Source organism: Ananas comosus, linkage group 15, assembly GCF_001540865.1.
Source record: "Ananas comosus cultivar F153 linkage group 15, ASM154086v1, whole genome shotgun sequence".
Taxonomy (NCBI): Eukaryota; Viridiplantae; Streptophyta; class Magnoliopsida; order Poales; family Bromeliaceae; genus Ananas; species Ananas comosus.
In genome coordinates, this window is record NC_033635.1 from 8,993,271 (window position 1) to 9,013,713 (window position 20,443).

The 20,443-nt window shown below is 39.2% G+C and overlaps 1 long non-coding RNA gene across 1 annotated transcript; it reads left to right on the top strand.

Moving 5' to 3' along the window:
• Positions 9,674–11,469, top strand: LOC109721627. Its single transcript, XR_002219248.1, has 2 exons — positions 9,674–10,577; positions 11,269–11,469. It is a non-coding gene; the product is annotated as an uncharacterized LOC109721627 (long non-coding RNA).

Here is a 20,443-nt window from a genome sequence, read left to right on the forward strand (position 1 = left end):
GAGATATGGGATCACTTAAACGCTCAGTTCCAAAAACAAGAGGGGCTTTCTAAAACTCTTCTAACAGAGAAATTCTTTGACTTTAAGTTCAATATGAATTCAAGCATCACCTCTCAGTTAATTGAACTTGAGAACATGAGGAACAAGCTGAAAGATGATAAATCTGATATGTCCGATAATCTCTTTGTCGGTCTTGCATTGAGTAAGCTACATGCTTAATGAAATTCTTTCAAGACTGAAATGCACAGACTGAAAGAACAGATGGGACTGAATGAATTAAAGAGGTATATTCACATTGAGGATCAAAATAGCACTAGAAAGAGTTTAGAACAAGTAGGACAACAAAAGTCAATTGCCAACTTAGTTTCACACTTCAATAAACCTCAGAAAAGGTCCAAGTCACCAAAAGGTGAATCTTCTTCACAGTTAGAGGCCAAAAAAACTATCTCCAAAAGGAAGAAGAAGGGAAAGTGTCATAACTGTGGAAAGTAGGGTCACTGGGCAGCAAAGTGTAAACTACCAAAGAAGCCAAAGAATTATACACCACAAAGTGAGGCTAATATGCTAATTAGTGAATCTGAGCCTCAAGCCTTCATTGGAATGATGAAAATTGGAAAGGCTAGTATTTCTTCTGAGTGGTGGTTGGATAGTGGCGCTACTTGTCATGCTGCAAATGACAAGAACTTACTCACAGAGGTCACAGAAGTGAAAGACACCGTGGAAAATTGCAATGGTGGTGAGGCAGAAGTGACTCATGCTGGAACTGCAAATTTGGTGCTTTCTTCAAATAAATTACTAACTCTGAAACATGTTAGAGTAGTACCTTTACTTAAAAAGAATTTGATATCTATGAGCTTATTTGATAAAGCCGGTATGTCCTTTTCAACTATGAATGGTAGAGTAACCTTATCTGTTCACTCATGTTATTTCGGTTGTGCATTCATGGTTAATGGTATGTATAGGTTGAGTTTAGATACTGATAGCATAAACCATGTGAGTTCTATTCTGATTGATCCAAAGTTGTTGCACAATAGACTTGGACATGTGAACTACAGGAAAATGCAACATCTAGCTAAAACTCACAACATTTCATTGGATACTTCTATTCGATTTGACAAATGTGAAGTGTGTGCACAAGCTAAGATCACTAGAAAACCCTTTAAGTCGATTTCTAAAAGCACACAACTTCTTGAGCTAATACATTCTGACCTTTGTGATTTTAGAAATTACGTCACTAGAGGTGGTCGGAAGTATCTGATAACATTCATAGATGATTTTTCTAGATATTGTCATGTCTATTTGTTGAAATCGAAAGATGAGGCTTTTGAAAAGTTTAAGATTTTCAAGTCTAGAGTAGAAAATCAACTCAACTTGAAAATTAAGAGGTTTAGGAGTGATAGAGGAGGAGAATATACAATGACAGGGTTCAAGGAATTTTGTGCTTCAAAGGGCATAATACTTGAAACCATTGCTCCTTACTCACCCCAATCAAATGGTGTTGCCGAGTGTAAGAATAGAACATTAACTGAAAGTTAAATTCTATGTTACTTACAGTTGGCATGCCTTCCTCCTATTGGGGAGAAGCAGTTCTAACTACTAATAACATCCTGAACAGGTTGCCACACTCTAAGTTGTCTATGACACCTTATGAGATATGGCATAAGCGTCCTTATAGATATGATACTCTTAAGACCTGGGGCTATGTTGCTTATGTAAGAATACAAGATCCAAAGAGACCTAAGGTGGGACCTAGAACCATTACCTGTGTATATCTAGGTAGTGCAGAAGATAGTGCTGCAGATAGGTTTTTAGATCTATCTACTAACACAGTGATAGAATCTAGAGAAGCAGAATTCTTCGAGAATAAGTTTCTCAGAGATCCTGGCTTGAATGTTTCTGGATCTACAGAATGCTTTCGAAATCTCCTGTAGAATCTGAAGCAGGCCCTTCTGACACTAATCCCACACAGCTGGCTGTTGAATCAGTTCCAGTTAGAGCATCTACATGAGAGAGAGTTCCCAAAAGTTTTGGTGAGAACTTTGTTACTTACCATCTAGCGGATGATCCATTTTCTTATCAAGAAGCAATGAGATCTAAGGAATCCCTACTGTGGGCAGAAGCCATAGATGATGAAATGAGCTCTCTGTTGTAGAACCACACTTGGCAGCTAGTCAATTTGCCAAAAGGGGCTAAGGCTATAGGCTGTAAGTGGGTATTGAAAAAGAAACTGAATAGTGATGGATCAATAGCTAGATACAAAGCACGTTTAGTAGCTAAAGGCTATAAACAGCAGAGTGGAATGGACTATTTTGATGTCTATTCACCTGTGTGTCATCTATCAACTATAAGAATTCTTCTTGCTTTGGCATCTATTGAACACTTTGTAGTGCATCAAATGAATGTAAAGACAGTTTTCCTAAATGGAGAGTTAAATGAAGAAATCTACATGGAACAACCGGAAGAGTATGTCATGAAAGATCTTGAGGTCAAAGTTTGTAAATTGAATAAATCTTTGTACGATCTTAAACAAGCACCTAAGATGTGGCATCTTAAATTTGACAAAGTGGTAAAGAGTTATGGCTTTCAGTCTAGTTATTCAGATAAATGCCTTTACCATCGTTCTATGTCAAATAAAATAATTATCATTTGCTTATATGTTGATGACATGTTAATTCTTGGGTCCAATCATTCTGTAGTGAGTGATGCGAAAGCTACTTTAGTTAAAGAATTTGACATGAAAGATCTTGGTATTGCTAATACCATTCTTGGTATGAAAGTAAGATTTGAAAGGCAAGTCATCTCCCTTAGTCAGACTCATTATATTGAGCAACTACTTTCTACCTGGGGATACAATGATTGTAAACCGAGTGAGACATCATGTGATTATAATAAAAGACTGAGTCCTAATGAAGGGATCGGTGTGGATCAATTAAAGTACTCGAAACTGATTGGTAGTCTCATGTATGCTATGAGTTACACTAGACCCGATGTCACGCCCCGAGCCCGCCTCTTTGGTCGGATTCGGGCACGCCGACAGACCGCCGAACGGACAGAGTCTCCCATGTACGTACAAGGCGTCGCAATCAATACAGTACAAGAGGTTCTAACTAGGAACAGTATTCAAGCAGAGATTGCATAAGGAAGTATCAAAAACATAGACAACTAGCTATTACAAGCATTCGTCTCAATTTAACATTTAGATTACAAATTACATTGCTTTAACTAGATTCTTACTCCCAAATACAATCCAAGTTGCTACAAATTATTACAAGTTTGATTCTTTGTCCTCTAAACCCCTAAGTTAGACCACCTCGGGGCATGGCTATCTCTGGTCTCTGGGGTAGGGCACTAACTACGGAGCTACGCCCTTTCCTCGCGCCGCCGCGCCGCTCACGTGTGTACCTGTAACACCCCAAAACAATGTGGGGTGAGAACCAACTCCATGGTTCCCAGTGGGTACGGCCACCCAAGGGAAAAGCTCAACCAATAGGTCTAATGAGGCACTGCAACAGGTTAGTCCAATAACATATAACAGATACTTATACTTTTTCTCGATATTGAACTACATGTCATGCCTCACAATATGCAATATGAAATCATGCAACTATCAAAGTAGATTAATTGATACTACTTCCCATTCTTAGCCATTCGTTATTATTAGACACTCATTCTTTACACTTTAGCTATTCTTTACCATTAGCCATTTCTTGCAATCATTCGTTACCCCTTAGCATTAGCCGTTTCTATTCTTTATTCTTTATTCTTATCCTCTACTAAGGGCACTCGCACCTTTATCATATTATACACAACTGCCACTCTTTCCCAAGGTTACTTTACCTTAGCCAACTATGCCACTAGACTCGGTCTTGAGTCAATCAACTGCGGATAATCCGCGCTCTGTCAGGCTCGAGGTGAAAGAACTCTCACATACACCTCAGCCTTCAATCCACAAACCACATCGCCCAACGGGTCGCCCAGAGCTGCGTATACCCGTGGTCAGGGATCTTTCCGGTGGGAGGGGAATATGCCACGCGCACCCGCGGCCCAAGACCCCCGATAGGGAGGGGAATATGCCACACGCACCCTAGCGAACCAAGATTCTTGCTCAATCTCAAGCCGCGCAGTTCTCCCGGTGGGAGGGGAATATGCCACACGCACCCGTGGCCAAGAATTGTCGAGCTCATATGCTGCACTAGCAGCCGCTGCACTCGCAGCTGGGATTCCGGAATCTACATTACATAACTCAAGGGTTGGTCTCACCCTATATTATCGACCTATCTAGGTCTAAGTCTTCGTTCAACCTAGGTTAATACTTTAGGTTCAATGTCGATATGTTCATAGCCTAGGTTCATTAACACTAGGTCCAATGTCATTTTCCTTCTAGGTCCACTTGACTCTAGGTTCATTATCTTTATCTCACAACCTAGGTTTACTTTTAACTCTAGGTTCAATCTTAACCTATATTCTCTAACATTAGGTTTGATGCCACTCTTGTTTGACCTATGTTTATTAATACTAGGTTCGATATCATTCTTGTTCAACCTAGGTTCACGACTCTAGGTTCAATGCCACTCGATCTGTATGTATATATATGTCCACATGCACATGTCATTCAACATAGTTCTCTTGGTGTCAACTTACCCTCACTTAGCATTCTTATTATGCCATCATTTATTTTCTTAGCATTAACCACATGCATTCATTTATTATCTCTATATCATGCTTATCACGTATTCATTTAGCATTTCTTACATTAACATCTCTATATCATGCAACAGTCATCAATCAATGCATTCATCTAGCATTCTCACATTATGTCTATATGCACATGCCATTTACTTTATGCTTTCCACTAGCATTATTTACACTATGTCATCCTGCGTTATTTGGTAGTCCACGTAGCATTTATCCTATGCTTTCCAATGTTTTATCACTAGCTACCACTACATGCATCAATGATAAACATTTATCTTAGACATACAGGCGACCTAGTCGCTTCGGTAAACACAACCCACCTCAATTCGCACTCCGATTGCTTGTAATCACTTGCAATCGGCCTCCCGCGGCACCCGTTGCCCGGTTTGGCCCGAACTCGCACTCGACTACCAACCGGCCACCGATTCCCGATCCGAAAGTTGTTTGATCTTTAGCACGATGCCAAGATGCTCCGGATCCATTTTCGTGATTTTTGGACGTTAACTCCGCGTGCTGCGGCTATCTGTACGAAAAAGGATGTTTTTGTCAATAACTTTGCGTACACTCGTCGGATTGTCGAATCGAGCGTTCCATCGCGTTCGTTTGATCCCCAATTAGATTTCTACGAGGTCAATTTATCTCGAAAACACCCAGAGGCAAAAGCACCAAATTTGGTGCCCTAACAATGCCATAATCAAATTTCTTGGGATTGATCTTGTAGCTAAGCATAATCAAGCTTAGAACTACCCAAGAAGCTCTCTAATATCATCTCCAACCCATCCGAACCATCCCTAGGGCAGCTAGGGCTAACCCTAGAAGTTCACCATGAGAGGGCTTGAAGCATCCATGGATTTCATGGTGTTCAAGGCTCAACTATGCTTCTAAACATGAGAGAAGCTCAAACCATTAAGTTCTACGGTGGAAATCCAAATCCTAGATGAGCTTTTACATTAAAACTCACCTTAGCCCATGCAATCCTAAGATTCTTCTTGTTGAAGAGCTTCTTGATCCTCTAAACCTCCAAAATCTCCTTCTCCAAGCCTCTTCTCCTTCTCTTCCAAGCTCTAGGAGGTGATTTCTAGAGAGAGAATGAGAGAAATATGAGAGGAGAGGGTTTTGGGCTATTGGCTGTGAAGGGGAGGTGTTGGGGTTATTTTATATGTTGCTACAATAGCAACAAAACCCCCCAAAAGTCCATAATTGCAGCAGACCCAAACTTGCTGCCAGACCCAAAGTGTACCGGTACACTTTAGGGTGTCACCAGTAACACGATCGCGCAACAGCCAAACCCGAGAGCTACCTTCTTGGATTTTACACTGTGTACCGGTACACTTTTATGTGTCACCGGTAACACAGCTTTTTTTTTTTTTTCAGGACTTAGCCAATTTTTCAGCTTTTCTCCGTTTTCGCTCATTTTCGCTCGTTAGGCCTCCGATTCATTTCAAATCGCACCGAGACCCCCAAAACATGTTTTCGAGCACGACTTCATCATCTTTTCATCCACGCTAATGCCAGATTTAGCTTATGGTCCAACATAGCCTTTCGGATCCCGTTTTCGCGCCTACGTGCACCGAAAACACCCGAATGCTCCCGAACCTCAATCTCACATTGTTTCGACTCCAATTCGTGCAGAGCAATGCTAAAACCTTTCTAACCTCATCGGAACTCACTTTTCACCCTTCCAACACTGTTGGAATGTTAAATAGACTTCGTCCAACCATTTCTCTTGGGCTCTTTGGCCAATTTGGCTAGAGTCCAATATTCTACCGAAGTTTCGGTATGTTACACCCGACATCGCCTTTACAATTGGCATGCTGAGTCGTTTCAGTAGTAATCTTCGTAAAGAGCATTGGGATGCCCTTAGTAGGCTAATGAGATACCTTAAAGGTACGAAAGATTATATTCTATGTTATTCTGGTTATCCTCCAACTGTGGATGGATATTCTGATGCCTCATGGTACTCAGAAATTGAAAATAGTAAGTCCACAAGTGGATATGTATTCGCTTTAGGTGGAGCTGCTATTACTTCGAAATCCAAAAGACAGACTTGTATTGCCTTGTCGTCTATGGAATCAGAACTTTTTGCTTTAGCTTCCGCTGGCGAAGAGGCAAAATGGATAAAGAATCTAATTTTGGATATTCCTTTGATTCAGCTACAGATTAATTCTTTAAGCCTCTTCTGTGATAATCAAGCAACTGTCCAAGTTGTTAAGAATGCTTTCTTTAATTCAAAGAGAAGACATGTGAGACTGAGACATGCGTTGTTGAATTATCAAAGAGAACAAGGAGTTATCACCTTGATCGATGTGAGATCGAAAGATAACATAGCCGACACTCTCACAAAAGGCATGCCTAAAGATCGATTATTCAAAATAGTGGGGGAAATGGGGTTAAAGATTATGTAGACTAGTCTTAATTGTCATTTACTTACCTTCTAAGTTTATGTTTTGAATTATCGAATCTTCCTTTAGTGGTCAAACACAATTTAAATGTTTCATCGATGTTCATGGTTGCAGACTAATTTGAAAAGGGTGAGTTGTCTCATTCCAAACTTGATGAAGATGACTTTAACCTAGTTCAAAGTTCTACCTGGAAAGCTTGTGTCATTCCAAACTTGATGATACAATCCAACTAGGTTGGACTATTCTTTTCTTAGTTAAATGATCTCATTCCAAATTTGATGCTAGATTATTTGACTTTAAAGAATTAGTAACTGCGACATTCCAAATTGAAATATAGAAATAGCTATCTGCATAAGAAGCCTGTTGGTCTTGGTCTTAATTAAAACTTGATATTATATGACTAGTTTATTGTAAGTGACTTGACTATTGGTCATGTTTTTTGAAACTAGACAATGGTTATTCTCTTACAAATAAACTTAAGTTGATGGCTCTTTGTAAATCAAACTATTTAGGCTTTGTTCATAATTTATGAAACTGGCTTGTTGCTTATGAACATGATATTATGATGCTTTATGACATTAATATATGTTCTTCTCTGCCTGATGTTATGATGCTAAGTTCTTTTAGTAGAACTAGACACTTTAGTAGATTATTCAAATGATTGAATTCATGATAATATGAAATTTATATTTGATATTCTACAGAGGATGGCAGGGATGGAGGAGAGCTTAATGAGTGGGATCCTGATCAGGATGATCTACTTGATGAATGAATATATATATATCATTTAGAGCGTACGGGAACTTGACAGTTCACCTACTATTGCCCGTTTTGGTGGAGCCCATTTACTTAAGACTTGCTTTTTGCTATCTCTATTTTGTGAATATTATTATGCTTTTTTCTTGTATTTGTAAGGCCTTGGATTATTTTGACTGGCCTACTTATACCTGACTGTTATGCATATGTTGGTTGTGAACTGATTTTGAGAATTATTTTGGGTATGCCGATCTCAGAACAGATTCATGATAAGGATGATTCACTCATTTGGATTGCAATTGATGATTGAGTTTTAATCCGAGTTGATTGTCTTGGACTGGATGTGGATGATTCATATTTGTTTGAACATTACACTGATCACCTATTGGATTGTGCTGTATGGTGAACATAGGAGGAGATTGTTGGATATATTGTTATATAATCCAAATAATATGTTCACATACAAGTCTAATAGGTGAAAGTGTATTAGGGCCCATATCAACTGGAGCCCAATAGCTTACTTATTAACCCTAGGGTTCTCCTAAGCTGGAGATAACACTGTTGAGCATTCCAAACTTGATGTCTCTTGGTATAATACTTCAAGCACCCTAAAACGCCATCTATTCTCAAAAACCCATAACCTCCAACAGATTTATCTATCCAATTCTAAAGGGGTTATTCAGGAATAACCTCGTTAAGAGCTATCCCCTGGGACCAGCAAAATAGGGTAGTTCTATTGGTTTATCCCAAGAGCAAGGGTTGGAAAGTAGGACAATGCTTTGTCTCCTTCATTAATGATTAAAACCTACCCTTCTCATTCCTCATTATTCCTTCGCCGCTCTCCCTCCTCGTCATTTTGGACGTTGTCTTCCTCCTCTTTGCTTCCCTCATCTCATTCTATAGCTACCGTAATCAATAAGTGAGATCTCATATGAGATCTGCCTTCATTGGTAACTCCTCTCTTATTTTGCTTTCCTTTCTATACTCCTCTCGCCGTCTCTTAATTACTGCTATCAATGAGCAAGATCTTACTCGAGATCCATCTTCATCGCTAACTCCTCTCTCACGCCATCGGTTTGACCCGTAATAATGGCTACTTCCTTCTCTCAACTCCTTGTGGGCTTCTGAGGCCAGAAATCTCCTTCAACCTCCTCGCCCAGTTTACTATATCATCAAGTTGCCCATTAAATGCAACCACCAGCCTTGCAAGTAAAAAGCATGAAGTGTTCATGAACCCTTTCCTCTATAAAATTGAGTGGGATTTGAAGGTATTGCTTTTCTTTCATCATACTTAAAACACTATCTCTGTTACTGTTCCATTGGCTTTAAACTGTACCTGTGTTGGTGTAGAAGTGTTCACTGTTGAAATTTTCAGTCTTCCATTTATCTTGTCCAGGTGAGATTTTATGTGATTTTTTACCGCAATTTTATGTGCTTGTGTAGCTTTGTCTTTAGTACATTCTCGTATGTTGTTAACTTCATATATATATATATATATATTATATATAGATATATATATATAATATACTATATATATATCTGTGTGTGTGTGTGTGTGTGTGTGTGTGTTTTCTTAAATTGAAGGAATTTTTTTGAACCCACCATTTCTGAGTTTTGTATGCTTTTATTTGCAACAATTAGTTTTGTTATATAGCATTGTAACACCCTTAATACTTATTCCTTTGGTTTTGACCTCTTTTTATCTGAAATTAGACCATTTCGTAAACTCTAATATTTGAGACTCTGTGGCTAGTGTGCCTAATTAATCCCTAACTTATTAGGTCTCTTTCTATTCGTTCATAGTAACCCCCCCCCCCCAACCCGACCTACCTCGCTATCGCTTGACTCCCTCTCCCCTTGCATCCGTACGACCACCCCTCTCCCGTGCATGAGCACCGACGCCATCTGATTACCGCCGTAATCCTCATCGGCCGTTATTTTTTGGTTCGCTGTCAATGGCATCTCGCCGTCATCTTCACCGTCTTCGGGAAAGTTTTTCTTTTTCTCTCATTTTTACCTCTATATCGAATCTTGTGATCATCCAATCTCTTTATTCATCGTTATATTATTATTTTGAATACTCGTCTCATGATGATTGAAATTTGAAACCATCAAAATCTGATTTGCTTGTATCTAATCTTTGTCGTTTGAACCGTTTAATTTCATATCTTTTATCCTCTATATGATCTATTTGCGTAAAGCTTCACAAATTGTACACACTTATTGGAATGCCCGCTATATGTTCGACAAAATGCCTAAGAGAAGGCGTGTGGTGTTTTGCTTCTAATTTTTGATCTTATTCGATTGTAGATGGTAAAATTAGTTTTGTACATATGATAAACCCTTTGTTTGAATACTGAAACCCTCGTTATTATTTAAAATTCGGTTTATGTTATCTTAGTCCTTTGAATAGTTTAATTATTGAAACTCCCTCATCTTTTGATTGTTAATTGAGTTTTGTCAAGTTTAATATTTTTTAAAGCCCTTCTGTGCTCCATCCCAACCTATCAGCATGTATTTGTCATTGATTATGTCAACCTATGTGAGCCTATTTGAAATCTAAAATTTTGTACGAGCTTCATTCCATATATATATATATCCTCTTTGTAAGTTCATTTTTTTGAGTAGCTTATAGAGAATCGCATGTCTCTATTTTAGGTTCCGACGATTGATTTTCTGCACATTTTCGACTGGATAATTTCTTATCTTTGAAGCTGCGTTAACGTAAGCTATCGGACACCCGTTAGTTTTCACTAAATAATTTAGGAAAATACTTTAATTGTGTGAAATCTTATTTTTGTAGATTTTAAAAATAAGAGTAAAGCATATTACTAAACATCTTTGAAAACTAAACTTCTACTGTGATTGATAAATCCTTTTAGCACAAGAATTTTTAAATTTTGTTAATATGTTCTGTAAATTAGTGACTGGATAATTTTGAATTATAATGTCTCTTGGTATTCTGCTATGCTAATGTTGGCCATGCAATATGTATTCTATTATGGAAGCTAGCTTCGTCTCTGTATTGCGCCTTCGGGTGCCTGCGCCTATCCGTGCCTCTGTTCTATAATTGCGCTTTCAAGTACCTCTGTTTTGTACATGCACCTTCGGGTGCCTCTGTTCTGTTTGCGTCTTCGGGTGTCTCTAGATCTCACCAACAAATCACATAATATAGTTAGTTACCAGAAACTTAACGTTTATTTCGTTTAATTGCTGAAAGAGGAAATATTTTGTAAATTTATATTTGCTATTTGATCTAAATTTTAAATTTTGATAATTTGTATTTTCTGAAATTGTGCAAATTAAAAATCAGTCGCTTAAATTAATTTCTGTATTAGAATTTACCTTAGAGCATTTGTTATATATTTATTTGTATGTTTAATCCGACTAATGTAGTGTATGGTTGTTTACCTAGATATCGAGACTGATTTGCAGGGCGGGGCTGGGACCGAGTGAATGTTAGACGTAGCCAGTTTTGATTTTAGTCCCCTTCGTTTTATGTCTATTGTATTTAGATGTGAATTTTGGACTTCGAGAATGATCAATTGTTTATCTACTTCTATTTTGTTATTTCTTCGAACCCACATTTGTTATTTATAGTATCTGTTAGATCAAATTTTGTTTGCATTGCGTAATAAACTTTAGTTCCGCTTATATAAGAATTCATTTGATTCTAGTTGAAATTAAATTGCTGGTCTTGTATTTTGACTCTTTGGATTTACGAAAAATTTTATAATCATCATCTTGCACATCTTTCCTCTGATTCTATAGCCTTGCATACCTATTAATTTAGTAGATATGCGGCATCTGTTATGCCTCGAGTTTGGGGCATGACAGTATTCATGCCTCCTGTTGCATTTGATTTCTCATATCACTATTGCCATATTTTATAAAAATACCCTTGCATTCGATGTTGCTATATTTTGTTATACAAGCTTCCTATTATACCTTTCTTCATTTCATATAACTAAAAGTTTTTTTCAAAACTATTTTCATAATTTATATAAGTGAGTAAATTAACTATCAATTCATGCCCGTTTACATACATTTGTTACTATTTGATGGTTACATTGCTGTATCTGTAGCCAATAGTAAGATTTTTTTTCTTAGCTATTTGTTGCTTATTTATAGTGTTAGAAGCTGAAGTTTCTCAATTAAGTTTATTTTTACAGCTTAATAGAAGCTGGAGTAATTATTTTATATTTTCTATTTCTATATTTTTTGAAACTTATTTACTTATTAGTTGAACTTGTAGGTGAGGCTACCTTACTTATTACGTACAATCTGAGGCACGGACCAAAGTATGACAAGAATTTTAACATAGCTGCAGGTTGAAAAAAAAGCTGAAGAGAGAAGAACTTATATATATGTACTTCAACTAATTATTTCAACCTTTACTGAAGCTGAAATAACTTTCAACTGGACATAAATCAACATAAGAATGTGAAAAAAAAGATATGATGAATCGAAGCAACTAGCTACATCCAGATTTGAACCTGTTCAATTTGAGGAAAAGTTTTATAAAAATTAAGGCTATGATGTACGGAAAGGATGTACAGAAAGGAGATTTAGTTATTCATGGCAAAGTGGCATAGTTTTTTTAACTATTGCAAACATCGCGGCTTTATATACAACCTTGTCCCCTAAGCCTCTTAACAAAATAATATACTATATTGAGCTTGTAGTAAAGTAGAGTTATATATTTGTAGTAACAAACATCTGAGTTGTTCATCTGTTCATCTCAGATAGCCCCTCTAAAAAAGCCAGTGCAACCTATTATGGAAAACAAAGGCTCAATTATTAATGTTCCTTCTGCTAATAGCCAAAGTTTAGATTGCCCTATGCAAGAATCATCGAAAAGCATAGTAAGATCCTTTAACTAGACAGAACGGATGGGCTCTACAATGTTGAACTTAATGATAGAGGAGCGTGGACTCTACAATGTTGAACTTAATGATAGAGGAGCATGCTTTTAGAAATTTTGTTAATGGGAGTTTACCATATTAGCATGGACTAAAATGGCTCAAGTCTTCAATGAGAAGACAAAATTGTACTTTAACAAAGTCTATTTGCACAATCATTTGAAAGTCTTGAAGCGTCAATATTGACATATCAAACTCTAACCAACAAGACTGGATTTACACATAAAACATTCTAACTATCGGTGATCCTAGTGAATGGGATGCCATTATAGTGGTATCATGGTTTTTTTGTTTATTATTTTTGTTTTTTAAAAAACAAATTTGCTTCTTTTTTAAATACTATATTTGCTTACAGCATTAATATTTTATTTATAGGAAAATCTAGCATATCAATCAATTGAGTTCTTGTTAGAAAGGCAACTACAATCGGAGAGAATCTATGGGATTTTGTAGAAAAAGGATGCAAAGAAACAATCGGAGAGAATCTGAAAAAAGATGCGAATGCGCTTTTTTTTATTCAGCAATCAATTGACGACTCGATATTTTTCCATATTGCCGGTGTGTCTGCCGCGAACGAACCGGTCCCGCCGTAGGTGTTTCTAAGGCGAGTGGTCATTCATGGTAGAGATCAAATTTGTTTAAATTTTATTTTAAAATAGGATTATAGGTTTATGACTTCCAATAAACTCAAGAATCTGCTGTTACTTACCTCACACTTTCAGTGTTAGGGAACCCTCGATTAAGAGACCGAATATAAATGCTGATAATAAAAGAGACCGAACCGACAAATAAGATTTTATTAATATGATTTGTTGTGTACATGGCTTAAGCAAGGGCATTCCCCCACTTTATATAGATTTCATAAAATTAAATACTCAGTTTATAGACTTGATGGTCATGTCTGAACTTGATTTGCCTGGTTTAGCGACTTGGCGGTCGATTGAAGTTGAGATGCTCAATTTAGCGAAATGGCGGTCGATTTTAAATTGAGTTGCTCAGTTTAATGACATGGCGGTCGGTTTGAGTTTTGATGCTCAGTTTAATGACATGGTGGTCGATTGAAGTTGAGATGCTCAGTTTAGCGACATGACGGTCGATTTGAATTATTGTGCTCAGTTTAATGATATGGCGGTCGAATATTCAGTTTAATGACTTAATAGTCATTCGTTCAGTTTAACGACTTGACGGTCATATCTGAACATGATTTGTTCAGTTTAGCGACTTGGCGGTCGATTGAAATTGAAGTGCTCAGTTTAGCGACATAGCGATCGATTTTAGATTGAGTTGCTCAGTTTAATGACATAGCGGTCAGCTTAGGTTTTGGTCTCAGTTTAATGACATGGCGGTCGGTTTAAGTTTTGGTGCTCAGTTTAATGACATGGCTGTCGAGGGGGTTTGATTTGATTGCTCAGTTTAACGACTTGGCGGTCAAAAGTTCAGTTTGAATGACTTAATAGTCACTTGTTCAATTTAACGACTTAACAGTCATATCTGAACTTGATTTCCTCAGTTTAGCGACTTAGCGGTCGATTTTAAATTGAATTGCTCAATTTAGCGACATGGCAGTCGATTGAAGTTCAGGTGCTCAGTTTAGCGACATGGCGGTCGATTGTTCAGTTTAACGACTTGATTGTCATTTGTTCAGTTTAACGACTTGACGGTCGTTTCTGAACTTGATTTGCTCAGTTTAGCGATTTGGCGATCGAAAGGGTTTGGTTTGATTGCTCAGTTTAACGACTTGGCGGTCAACTTAAGATGCTCATGAAACTGATTCATGAAATTAATTCATGCTAGGAGCCCGTTTGTGAAGTCCATTAAATTAATTGATGAAATTAATTCATGATAGGGGACCAATTGGAGAGCCCATTGAATTGGGCTTTATAAAATTAATTTATGATAAGGAGCCATTCAGAAGGCCTATTAGTTCATGAAATTAATTTATGACAAAGAGGGCCCACGAAATTAATTCATCGAATTAATTCGTGATAGGGGGCCTATTTGGCAAATCCATGAAATTAATTTGTAGAATTAACTCATGATAAGGGATCCATTTGGAAAGCCCAAGGAATTAATTCATAGAATTAATTTATGATAAGGGGCCCATTTGGAAAGTCTGTAAAATCAATACCAATACATTAAAGGGCGAACCGAAAACTGGCTCTACAGCCTATCCGCGTTTTCGGTCTGGGTCCCACTATTTTCAGCCTGTGGGTCCCTCCTGTCCGCCTTTTAGGTTCCACCCTCTCCGCCTTTTCGATTCCATCCTCTCCCTGTTTTCGGTCTGGATCCCACTATTTTCGGTATATGGGTCCTTTCTGTCCGCCTTTTCGGTTCCATCCTCTCCGCCTTTTTCGGCCTCTGGCTTCCTCCCCATTTTTTTTTTACGCTCTTCATCTCTCTCTTTCCCCCTCTCGCCCTCTGTGTGGCTTCGTACATCCCCGCTGGCACTGTACTTCCTTCTTACCTCTCTTCTTCGTGTTTTCGGCCTGTGGGTCCCTTGCGCAGCGGCTTCTCCCTCTTCCTTTCTCGCGAACCCTATGTTCGCCTAGCGTTACCCTCTCCGCGGATCCGCCGCTTCCTCGGAAATCCCTCTCTCCCTCGACCGTACGCCTGTATCTACCCAAATCGGGGCATTTAATGGCGCCGCGCAACCGCCGCTCCCTGTATCTCCCGAAAATCGTCGGTGCATTAAATGCCCCCCATCAACCCGTCACTTCGCCGGAGATGGTTTCCTCCCTTTGCCGTACATGTGTGTATATTATAGATCTGGGCATTAAATGCCCCGCCGGATCCCCCTCTTCTTCGGAGATCGCTCGCTCTCTCCGGGCTGGGGATCGTCCTGATCTCTACTGTACCTTCACTGTTGCGTCGTCCCGCTGTCATCTCAGAATGGTGCGGTGCTACGAGCCGGCGCCCTCCCCTTGCTCTCTTCGCTTCTCTTTTGGTTTGTTCCAATGCTGGTATGTATATATATAGACTGTTGGCCGGTAAGTTTTGATGCCCAACAAAATTTGGTTTCCTACCTTGCAACTCTTACCAACCAACCTATATTCTTTTCTTGAGAGTGGTGCTGCCGCAAAAGAAGAGGTCCGGTTCTCTGAAAGTTTCCTTGCCTGCTTCTTATTTTGATGTTCTCTGTCTATGTGCATGGCTGGATTTGCTGATGCTTGGGTGCTTCGATGTATGGTCGCGGTTTTGCACGCGGCTCCTCTTGCTCTGTCTGCTGTAATCTGGCGTTTTTTATCATGGATTTTGTTTCCCCTTGGTTTTGTCTTGGATTTTGACATTTCTTTCTCTTTATGCCGATTTTTTTCCTCTGGTTTTTTACTTTGGCTTTGTTTACCGCTATTTTTTCCCCGTTGGTTCTGTTCTGGCTTTTGTCGTGCCTTTTTCTTTATGTTTTTTTTTCCCTCCTCTTTTTTACCTTGCCTTTCCCAAAGAGACTGTTTTCTTACTTACCTTCTTTTTTTTTTCCTCCTTTAAACGATCTAATATTTTGCGGTTTCTTCAGTTTTTTTACAAAACATGTTTCTTTTTCAACTCGAGTTCTACGGCAAACTACAGAATCAATTTTCTTATTATATTACTTTTTTTTCCTGGTTCGCCTCCTTCTCGCTGTTCTTTTGTCCATCTGCAATGGCATGGCAATCGAATGGCTTTGGAGCAATCGCTGCAGCCTGCGAACAAGGCAATGATGATATCGGCAATACTCGAAATCTATCTTGCCTTCTCTGCTTTCGGCGCACGAGTGATACCTTCATTTCTGAAGTTATCCGCAATGGCATGGCAGTCGAATGGCCTCAGGGTGATCGCTGTAGCCTGCGGCTATTACTGTGGAAATACGATCCATATAATGTTCGTCGTACCCCTTCGCTTTGGGGGCGGAAGCCGTGAATCTGAGCCTTGCATTATGTTTTCTCATATTTTTTATTTCCCCTTTCTGGCTTTTGCCTCAATATGTTTTTCCCTTAAATTTAACAATCTGGAATTTTTTTCCGGCCATTAATAATCTGCGTAGCTCCGCCAGACATTTTTACCAACTTTCCTTACTCTTTACAATTTCCTTTTGGGTTTTCGTATTGTTAGTGCAGGCATGGGTGTGATCGACGTATCATTTAAGAATCTGCTGCTCGAAATTACGCAGAAGCTGTCCATACCTATGCCAAAGTACGGCCTTACTGTGGATTCATCGGGGTAGCTTACTACTTACGTCGATGTTGAGGTCCGGCGTGGTGGCTCTGTGGTGGAGACTATTCGTTCTTGGGGCTCTTCTGGTTGTGTTGCAGGACCATCCGAGGAGGAAGCGGCCCGTAATTGCATCAACACTTTGCGCGACGAGCTTGGCTTCGACGTTCGTGACATTAATTTCGAAGACGCTAAGTTCTTCAAAAGTTTGTACGATCATTTGTGTGAGCAATACAATGCCTTGATGGCAAAGTATAATACCCTTAAGTGGGATTACAAGTTTTTGAAGGAGTGTTACAACAAAACAATGGATGACAGAGACCGTGTTTCTGCCGAGCATTCCGAGATTCAGCAGCACTTGAAAAGGATTTTTGCGATAATGAACCTCGTTGACATGGTTGTCGATGCTCCTCATGAGGGAGCTGCACCGCAGGAGGGAACTGCAGCTACCTCCCGTGAGGGACCTGCACCTCAGGAGAGACCTGCACCCCAGGAGGCTGCACAGGATACTTCTGCTGCATCTGAATAGTTTGCGAGTGTCCAGCCTAATCCTTTTTGGTTCTGTCGGGATTGGGCTTCCATCTGTTCTCTTTTCTTTTGCCTTTGGTCATCAGATCTCATGCTTTTTGTGCTTTCTACCCCTTTTGGCCTAGAATATGTAGTAGTTGCGAACCGAAAATCCGCATTTTCGGTCTAGGTCCCATTATTTTCATCCTGTGGGTCCCTCCTGTCTGCCTTTTAGGTTCCACCCTCTCTGCCTTTTCGGTTCCATCCTCTTCCTGTTTTCGATCTAGATCCCACTATTTTCGGCATGTGGGTCCTTTCTGTCCGCCTTTTCGATTCCATCATCTCCGTCTTTTTCGGCCTCTGGCTCCCTCCCCTTTTTTTTTTACCTTCTTCATCTCTCTCTTTCCCCCCTCTCGCCCTCTGTGTGGCTTCGTACATCCCCGCTGGCACTGTACTTCCTCCTTACCTCTCCTCTCTGCATTTTCGACCTGTGGGTCCCTTGCGCAACGGCTTCTCCCTCTTCCTTTCTCGCGAACCCTATGTTCGCCTAGCGTTACCCTCTCCGGGGATCCGCCGCTTCCCCGGAAATCCCTCTCACCCTCGACTGTACACCTGTATCTACCCAAATAGGGGCATTTAATGGTGCCACGCAACCGCCGCTCCCTGTATCTCCCGAAAATCGTCGGTGCATTAAATGACCCCCATCAACCCGTCGCTTCACCGGAGATGGTTTCCTCCCTTCGCCATACATGTGTGTATATTATAGATCTGGGCATTAAATGCCCCGCCGGATCCTCCCTTCTCCGGAGATCGCTCGCTCTCTCCGGGCTGGGGATCGTCCTGATCTCCACTGTACCTTCACTGTTGCGTCGTCCCGCTGTCATCTCAGAATGGTGCGACGCTACGAGCCAGCGCCCTCCCCTTGCTCTCTTCGCTTCTCTTTTGGTTTCTTCCAATGCTAGTATGTATATATATAGACCGTTGGCCGGTAAGTTTTGATGCCCAACAAAATTTGGTTTCCTACCTTGCAACTCTTACCAGCCAACCTATATTCTTTTCTTGAGAGTGGTGCTACCGCAAGAGAAGAGGTCCGGTTCTCTAGAAGTTTCCTTGCTTACTTCCTATTTTGATGTTCTCTGTCTATGTGTAATGTCCATGTCTGGATTTGTTGATGCTTGGGTGCTTCGATGTTGGGTCGTGGTTTTGCACGCGACTTCTCTTGCTCTGCCTGCTGTAATCTAGTGTTTTTTATCATGAATTTTGTTTTCCTTTGCTTTCGTTCCCTTGGTTTTGCCTTAGATTTTGACAATTCTTTTTCCTTATGTTTACTTTTTTTTCCGTTCTTTTTACCTTAGCTTTCCCTAATAGACAGTTTTTTATTGGGCTTCTTCCTATTTTTTTTAAAAAAAATGATCTAATATTTTCAGGCTAGATTTTGGTAAATTCTTTCCCTTATATTTATTTTCTTCTTCTTTTTAGCTTTNGCTTGCTTCCTATTTTGATGTCTCTGTCTATGTGCATGACTGGATTTGCTGATGCTTAGGTGCTTCGATGTATGGTCGCGGTTTTGCACGCGGCTTCTCTTGCTCTGTCTGCTGTAATCTGGCGTTTTTTATCATGGATTTTGTTTCCCCTTGGTTTTGTCTTGGTTTTTGACATTTCTTTCTCTTTAGCCGATTTTTTACCTCCGGTTTTTTACTTTGGCTTTGTTTACCGCTATTTTTTCCCCATTGGTTTTGTTCTGGCTTTTGCCGTGCCTTTTTCTTTATTAATTCATGATAAGGGGGCCTATTTTGCAAACCCTTGAAATTAATTCGTAGAATTAATTTATGATAAGGGGTCATTTGGAAAGCCCAGGAAATTAATTCATAGAATTAATTCATAATAAATGGCCTATTTGGAAAGCCCATGAATTCGGTTTGGGTTGGAGGTATTTGGATGACATAGGTTTGGTAGATTTGGTTGGACTTTATTTGTGGACTTTGTGTTTTGGATCTTTATTTGTGGACTTTGTGGACTTTGGGCTTTTATTTGTGGACTTTGTGGACTTTGGGTTTTGGGTCTTGTTTATAGGTTTTGGGTTTTGGGTTGAGAAATTTATTTATATGGTTTTTTTTTTTTTTGTCTTGGTTTTGGATCTAAATCTGCATGTGGGTTGAGGTTGTTTTCGGGCTTTACATATTCTGGGCCTTGGACCCGAATCTGCATGTGGACTTGGATTGGTTTTGGACTTTACATGTTCTGGGCCTTGGATCCGAATCAGCATGTGGATTGAAATTGGTCTTGGACTTTACATGTTCTGGGCCTTCGACCCAAATCAGCGTGTGGGCTTTATTATTTTCTTTTTTTAACTGCTTATGGAATTTATTCATTGAGCCCATAAGTAAACGATGGATTGAACCATTTTCAAATTAAATAGCTCAAATTCATTTCATCAAATTTTCTTGTTCCATTTTTGTTGTTCTTTTTTTTTTGACTAAGAGAAGGAACAACTTTTTTTTTTTCCTCTATATTTGTTTTTTTTTGTTTTTTTTGTTCTTCTTTTTCCCTTTTCTCCTTTCTTTTTCCTTTTGTTGACGGCCAGAGAGAGAGAAACCCAACTAAATTTTTTGTATTTGTTGTTTCTTTTTTTTTTTCTTTTCTTTTCTTTCTCTTTCTTTTCTGTTGGTTCTTTTTTTCTTTTTTTTTTTCTTTTGGTCCAAATGTACGAGATTTCGTCTCTTTTTTTTAAAAAAAAATATACGAAATTGATCATGTCGAGCAATATGATCGAATCAAACGAAGATGGCGAATCCAAGCAAAACCCGTCCTTTTTTTTATTATCATTTTTATTTTTTATTTTTTTGTCACGTTTTGTTCAAATACGCGGGATTTAATCGTGTCGAGCCTATCACGAAGATGGCCGCTCGATTAATTCTTTTGACTATGTCGAGCCTATCGCGAAGATGGCCGCATGATTTACGTAGCGAAATAAAT